The 6799-nt window shown below is 48.0% G+C and overlaps 1 protein-coding gene across 1 annotated transcript in view; it reads right to left on the bottom strand.

The window, feature by feature from the left end:
- The window catches only part of cox4i1l (cytochrome c oxidase subunit 4I1, like), a 17905-nt gene extending 11629 nt beyond the window's left edge, over positions 1-6276 (bottom strand). The window contains exon 1 of the mRNA XM_079806596.1: positions 6152-6276. The gene's annotated coding sequence lies outside the window, so the exon portion shown is untranslated. The remainder of the gene's footprint in view (positions 1-6151) is intronic.
- Between the last annotated feature and the right edge of the window lie 523 nt (positions 6277-6799).

Consider the following 6799-nt stretch of genomic DNA (forward strand, 5'->3'; position numbering starts at 1 on the left):
TATTGATTGCTATAACCCTGGTTTCCCCTCATCCTTACCTTATAACAGAATAATCCGACCACCAAGAGGTATGGACCAGGCGAATAGCGATCCCGTTCTAAACGCAGTCAAGTTCCAGGGTGTCCTGTTGGGCAAGCATGCAGTGGATTTATCTGCCACAGGACGTGTTGTGGACTCCCTGACCGCCCAGCTTTCTGACCTGACCCAGCAGCTCCACTATTATCGCCAGGAGGCCACGGGTTCCGCTGGTGGTCGCGATCCGCCTGAGCCGCGCATCAACAACCCGCCGTGCTACTTGGGTGAGCCAACGCAATGCCGATCATTCCTCACTCAATGCGAGGTTGTGTTTTCTCTCCAGCCCTCGACTTATGCCAAGGAACGGTCTAGGGTGGCTTACGTTATCTCTCTCCTTGACGGACGGGCTCGAGAGTGGGCGGCGGCTAACTGGGCTGCTGAGACAGACTGTATCCAGAACTTTTCTCTTTTCAAAGAGGAGATGATCCGAGTCTTTGATCGCTCTGCTCACGGGGATGAGGCATCTCGCCTTCTGTCCACTCTGCACCAGGGGAAGAGGTCAGTCACTGATTACTCGATTGAGTTTCGTACTCTGGCTACCACCTGTGGATGGAACGGTCCTGCCCTGCAAGCCCGCTTTCTCGAGGGTCTGTGTTCGGAGGTCAAGGACGAGGTCCTTGCCCGGGAGGTCCCGGATAACCTGGATTCTCTGATCGAGCTGGCTCTGCGAGTGGAGAGACGGTTCGAGGTGCGACGAGGGGCCCGCAGATTGGAGGCTTCTTTGTTCCCCTTTTCCACACCGAGAGAGTCGTTACTTCCTTCACCCGCTGATCCCGAGCCAATGCAGCTTGGGGGTCTTCGAATTTCCATTCGGGAACGTCAACGCAGGATTATGAATCGCCTTTGCATGTACTGTGCTGCCGCTGATCACTTTGTCTCCAGGTGCCCGGTAAAGGGCCAACGCTCGTCAGTAGGCGGAGGGTTACTGACGAGCGCTACATCAAGGGTCAGTCCATCCAATTCCTGCACGTTTCTTCCTGTGCACCTGCGCTGGCGGGGTTCGTCAGTTTCGTGCTCAGCATTGGTTGATTCTGGGGCGGAGGGGAACTTCGTTGATGAGAGGTGGGCATTGGAACATGGGATTCCTCTCTCTGACTTACAAGACTCCACCCCCCTGTACGCTCTCGATGGTAGCGCCCTTCCTAGGGTGCAGAGGAGAACTGTTCCATTGACACTTACTGTTTCTGGTAATCATAGTGAGACTATTTCATTTTTCGTTTTTCAGTCTCCCTTTTCCCCGGTGGTTTTAGGCCATCCTTGGCTAGTTCTCCACAATCCCCAGCTTAACTGGGCGGAGGGATCTATTTTGTCTTGGAAATTGTCATGTCATGTTGATTGTTTGTCTTCTGCTGTTCCCCCTGTCTCGTCTGTGACTGTTTTTCAGGAGGAGCCTGGTGATCTAACTGGGGTGCCGGAGGAGTATCACGATTTACGGGAGGTATTCAGTCGTTCTCGGGCCACTTCTCTTCCTCCTCACCGCCCGTATGATTGTAAGATAGATCTTCTCCCGGGGGCCACGCCTCCTCGGGGAAGACTATACTCTTTATCCGCTCCCGAGCGTAAGGCGCTAGAGAGCTATTTGTCCGATTCGTTAAACGCCGGGACTATCGTTCCCTCTTCTTCTCCTGCGGGAGCCGGCTTCTTCTTTGTGAAGAAGAAGGACGGTTCCTTGCGTCCCTGTATTGACTACCGGGGTCTGAATGACATCACTGTCAAGAATCGTTATCCATTGCCACTGATGTCATCGGCTTTCGAGCTCTTACAGGGAGCTAGGGTTTTTACGAAGCTCGATTTGCGTAACGCCTACCATTTGGTGCGTATCAAGGAGGGGGACGAATGGAAGACCGCGTTTAACACGCCCCTCGGACACTTTGAATATCGCGTCCTTCCCTTCGGGTTAGTCAACGCCCCCGCGGTTTTTCAGGCCTTAGTCAATGACGTCCTACGGGACATGCTCAACGTTTTCGTTTTTGTCTATTTAGACGATATTTTGATTTTTTCACCGTCTCTCCAGGTACACGTCCAACATGTTCGCTGCGTCCTTCAGCGGCTATTAGAGAATCGACTGTTTGTCAAGGCTGAGAAGTGCTCGTTCCACGCCTCCTCCGTTACTTTTCTGGGTTCGGTCATCTCGGCAGAGGGGATTAGTATGGACCCGGCTAAGGTACAGGCAGTCACTGATTGGCCCGTTCCCGAGTCTCGTTTGGCGCTTCAACGTTTTCTGGGTTTTGCCAATTTTTATCGCCGTTTTATACCTGGTTTTAGTCAAGTGGCCGCTCCTCTTACCGCTCTTACGTCAGTTAAGTCTCAATTCAAGTGGACAGAGGCAGCGCAGTCAGCTTTTGACGTTCTGAAATCCCGTTTCACTACCGCGCCGATTCTTCTGACTCCCGACCCTGCTATGCAGTTTATTATCGAGGTCGACGCCTCCGAGGTGGGAGTTGGAGCTGTTCTGTCCCAGCGGTCCGCCGCTGACGGTAAGATACATCCCTGCGCTTTCTTTTCGCACCGTCTCTCCCCCGCTGAGCGAAACTATGACGTCGGTAATCGTGAATTGCTTGCCATTCGGCTAGCGCTTGGCGAGTGGCGTCAGTGGTTGGAGGGTTCTTCCGTTCCTTTTCTGGTCTGGACTGACCATCGTAACCTCGAATACATCCGTGGGGCTAAGAGACTCAGCGCTCGTCAAGCGCGCTGGGCTCTGTTCTTCACCCGGTTCGATTTCACTATCTCGTTTCGCCCGGGGTCCAAGAACGTCAAGCCGGACGCGTTGTCTCGTCTTTTCGAGTCAGCTCCTCTTTCTGAACCGGAGGAGATTATTCCCTCGGGTCGGGTAATTGGCGCGTCTATTTGGGGAATAGAGAGGTTGGTTAAGCGTTCTCTCGGTCGAGCCACCGTTCCGCGTAATGTTCCTAAGGGACTTCTTTTTGTCCCCGTTTCTTCGCGACAGGCAGTCCTTCGATGGGGACACACTTCTAAATTGACTGCTCACCCTGGCGCTCGGGGCACACTCGCGTTCATCCGCCAGCGCTTCTGGTGGCCCTCGTTGGAGCGTGATGTGCGTAGATTTGTTTCTTCATGCGTTACGTGCGCGCAGACTAAGGCTGGAAATTCTCCTCCAGCCGGTCTGCTTCGGCCGTTACCGGTGCCTTCGCGTCCGTGGTCCCACTTGGCTCTCGATTTCATCACTGGGCTTCCTCCGTCGGCAGGTAATACCGTTATTCTTACCGTAGTAGACCGCTTTTCTAAAGCAGCCCATTTCATTCCTCTCGCTAAACTCCCCTCTGCCAAGGAGACCGCCCAGATCATGGTCGATCAGGTTTTCAGGTTACATGGTCTTCCCTTTGACATAGTTTCAGATAGGGGTCCTCAATTTTCGTCTCAGTTTTGGAAAGTTTTGTCGTCTGATTGGGGCATCCGTTAGTCTCTCGTCCGGTTATCATCCCCAGACTAACGGTCAGGCTGAACGAACCAATCAGATCATCGCCCGCATGCTGCGCAGTTTCACTCACCAGAGTCCTGCGTCCTGGTCCCAGCATCTTTCCTGGGCCGAGTACGCCCATAATTCGCTTCCATCCTCCGTCACCGGACTGTCCCCTTTCCATTGTTGCCTCGGTTACCAGCCGCCGCTGTTTGCTTCCCAGGACTCTGAATCGAACGTTCCTTCCGTACAGTCCTTTATTAGTCGTTGTAAGCGTACCTGGAGAAGAGTGCGGTCCGCCCTTTGTCGAGCTAGAAAGCGCATGACCATTGCCGTTAATAAACGCAGGATTAAGAGCCCTCGCTACGTTTGCGGTCAGAGAGTGTGGTTATCCACTACAAATGTACCTCTCCAGTCCGATTCACGCAAGTTGTCGCCCCGTTTTATCGGACCTTTTCGCATTTCTAAGGTGATTAATCCTGTCGTTGTTAAGCTTCACCTCCCGCCTAAATTACGTCGGATTCATCCTGTGTTTCACGTCTCTTGCGTTAAGCCTGCCATTCGCCCTCCCTCCCGCCCTGTTCAGGGTCCTAGTATGGTTAAGGATATCCCCGTTTTTAGGGTTCGCCGTATTCTGGACATGCGCCGTCGGGGACGCGGTCATCAGTATCTGGTTGACTGGGAGGGATACGGTCCAGAGGAGAGAAGCTGGGTTCCCTCCCGGGACGTCCTGGATCCTTCCCTCATCTCTGATTTCCTCCGGTCTCGGCAGGTGCCCCTAGGAGCGCCGGGTGGCGCTCGTTGAGAGAGGGGTACTGTTATGATCCTGGGTTTTCCTTTCTCTGTCTCCCTCTTGTGGTCATTCACGCACGCACTCACTCATCACGCTCATCCTTACGCTTCGCTCATTATCTCTCTCACCTGTGTCTCCTTGTCCAATTCGTTTCCCCACCTGTTCTCTCTGTTCCCTTGATTGTACTGCTTCTTATTCCCTCCCCTTCTAGGACTTGTTGTCGGATTATTCCTTCACTGAGTGTTAGAGACTTCTACGTATCTCCTGTCTTGTCCTGTCCGTTCTACGTGGTTATACGTTAAAGCGCTGTGAGTACGTGTACTTTAAAGACTGTGAATTATCGAGCTGTGCCTGTTTGCAGAGAGACCCGTTCTGACCTGATCTACCCCAACCCACGGCTTGTACCCGCTCAACGGCCTGATCTATCTCTGCCTGGCTATAGGCAGCTCTGGGTACCAGACCTTCGGTCCTCGTGGGACTTGTGTTTCCGTTTTCCAGTTTGCTGGCTGATTCTGTTTTGGCGCTGACTGTTGCCTACATTTACGTTGATGTTTTTCCTTGGACGAGGTCATACCCATTAAAGACTATTGATTGCTATAACCCTGGTTTCCCCTCATCCTTACCTTATAACATATATATATATATATATTTTTTTTTTGTAATTATATATATATATATATATATATATATATATATATATATATATATATATATATATATATATATATATATATATATATATATAATAATAATTTGAGATATATATATATAAATGTAATGCATGTTTCTTACTAACCCAAAACCTTTGAAATGTAATAGATGTGTCAATGGCACTTCCTTGACTCTTTTTTTATTCATTTCCATGATGTGCCAAAATCTCACTTAGTCTCTAATTTTTCACTGTTCACAGATTGCCACAGTATTATTGCAGTCAGGGATGCCTAAAGAACATAAATGACCACTGACTGGACAACATTCGCTTGTGATGCCCATATATGCAATGTATCCAGTTCACTGGAGACTAATGACCTTGAATGTAGCTTTTTCGAGATCCAGTCTGCAAGGTTAATAAATGCAAATGAACAACTTGGAATGCCGTTGCTCATGACATTGGTGACATATTAGAGATATAAAAAAGCAGCGACATGCTACTGATTGTAAAATATCACATTTCATATCCATGCACCTGTCAGATATTCTTGTTTTGAATATAAACGAGCAGCAGGTAGCCTATCAGATAGAGTCGGAGGTTTGGACGATGTGCTGTCTGTCACGTAGTGGAATATCCTGCAGCCGCTAAAATTACTTCACTGGGGGCGTGACATCAATATCGAGCAAAGTGAAACAATAGAAATCTAAATATAAATTCATCATTCGCGCATTCTTTCAATATTACAAACGACAGATATTGTTATAGTGATTTACTGATCATGCAAACATACTTTGAGATGTTATCATAGCCTATTTATATAGGCAATTACATTTGATTACATTAATTTATGCACAACATGGCTTCAAGTTCAACATTTTGTAAATAGACCTATTTTAGGAAAATGTAGGCTACATATTATCCAAAAGTGAAGATTATCATTTAGCAGTAGCCTATAATTTTAATATGGCTATAGGCTAGGGCTATATAAGTAAACAAATATAAGCATAGGCCTAATTGCGTAGTCCCAGTTAAGGAATAATTAGCATGTTTTACTCTCATTCGAGAGGAACTTTTTTTAACTCTAAATAATCTCACAAGCACATCTGGAATAAAACGTTTGCTAATTGAATTCTGCAACACGTATGCTTCCATACATAATTGAGTAGGCTATTTATACATTTACTCTGTTTGGTACTCAAAAACATGGATTTACCTTGAGATATGAAGTCTGAGCTTGTCGATAAGAAGTCGCCTACGTGCTCTCTCTATGGTTTAATGGATCAGAGTTAGAGAAGCGGGTGTGGATTGTGAGTCAGGTGCTATCAGCCAAAATGAACCAATGAGCGCGAGTCAGGAACAGGCTCGTCAGAGGCGCACAGAGCGCGCACTAACCAAGCCATTTAAGATTAATGCTGCTTTCACGTGCTATCGGAATGACCGCAAATACTGGTTTCCTAGTTAAAAAATGGACACATTTGAACAAAATGAGCTCGTAATCACGACTTCAGAAGTGGGTATTATATAATACCCACTTCTGCCTTCACGTGCAATCTGAAATTTGACAATTCCCACTTTAGAAGTCGTGATTACGAGCTTGTTGCATTCAAGTGCTTTGTTGTCGGAGTGAACAGGAATCATGGTGGACACCAGGTTTATTCTTGCCTATTTATTGGGAAAATCTTATTAAAACCAACATCATATAGTGTCCCATGCACCGACAACCATGCACATTCCAGATAGTCCGCTTTCTGCTGATTCTGTCAAATGCAGGCTGTTTTCACTGTTCCAACATACAATACGCTTCATATGATTACTCTTACATGTAAATATGTACTAGCCTACATTAATGTCAAGACAAGAC

Source organism: Gobio gobio, assembly GCF_949357685.1.
Source record: "Gobio gobio genome assembly, chromosome: 23".
NCBI lineage: Eukaryota > Metazoa > Chordata > Actinopteri > Cypriniformes > Gobionidae > Gobio > Gobio gobio.